This window comes from Sinocyclocheilus rhinocerous, unplaced genomic scaffold (assembly GCF_001515625.1).
Source record: "Sinocyclocheilus rhinocerous isolate Xijiao unplaced genomic scaffold, SAMN03320098_v1.1 C36137178, whole genome shotgun sequence".
In the NCBI taxonomy this organism is placed as follows: domain Eukaryota; kingdom Metazoa; phylum Chordata; class Actinopteri; order Cypriniformes; family Cyprinidae; genus Sinocyclocheilus; species Sinocyclocheilus rhinocerous.
In genome coordinates, this window is record NW_015774052.1 from 1 (window position 1) to 849 (window position 849).

General features: G+C 32.3%; 1 long non-coding RNA gene across 1 annotated transcript; it reads right to left on the reverse strand.

Moving 5' to 3' along the window:
• Positions 1-4: 4 nt before the first annotated feature.
• LOC107735553 (uncharacterized) lies at positions 5-484 on the reverse strand. Its single transcript, XR_001639444.1, has 3 exons — positions 444-484; positions 140-296; positions 5-50 (listed from the first exon to the last, which is right to left on the reverse strand). It is a non-coding gene; the product is annotated as an uncharacterized LOC107735553 (long non-coding RNA).
• Between the last annotated feature and the right edge of the window lie 365 nt (positions 485-849).

Sequence of the window (849 nt, forward strand, 5' to 3'; positions counted from 1 at the left end):
CTTCAAATTTTCTCCGTTTGTACTTGCTTTTGATGCAATATGGAAAGAACCTTTAAAAAGAAAATCAATCACAGTTTGACTTTCTCACAAAAATTCATATTCAAATCATTTTTGCATCGAAAGGAGAAAAAACTGATACCCTTCAGTTTAGTTCCACTTTTGCTTTTGATGTTAAAGATGAGAATGTCGTTAAATTTCCATTCTATATCACTGTTTGTATTTAATCCACAATTCATGGAAACCTCATCACCGACTTGCTTATAAAACAAATCACATTTCCCACAAGATACACAGTGCTGATGGAGGGAAGGATAGAGAGCAAGGAGGGTAAACAACAAGACAGAGAATGCTGTACAGGCAGAGTAATTATAGACTGTTTAAAATAAAATGTATTGTACATCTTAGAATGACGCAATGCACTTTATGAATTTATTTATGCTCACCAGAAGGATAAAAAATAGGATCTTGCAAGTTGCCATTCTATTCTTTTTTCTGAAAAATATGGTCAATGAAAAGAAAATGAGCAGAGTTTTAAACATCAGAGATTAATAAATTTTTATTCATAAAAAGAGGCTCATGCTTTTGAAGGGAGGCTCATGCTTACAGGAAAAAAACATGCAAGCCACAAACGCTACTCCCTTCAGTAAGTTTGTTTCATTCTCTTCCGTTCTTATTTTTTTCCACAGTAAATGTTTGGACTAGAAAATTATATTCGTAATTTCAACAATTAACATTCAATTTGAGTAATCCGAGATAAATGCCTAAGACACTTACATTACGTTTAAGCTTAACAAGCTATTACCAACAAATATGTAATGCCTCCAAATTTTACACATAGGCCTATTTTTT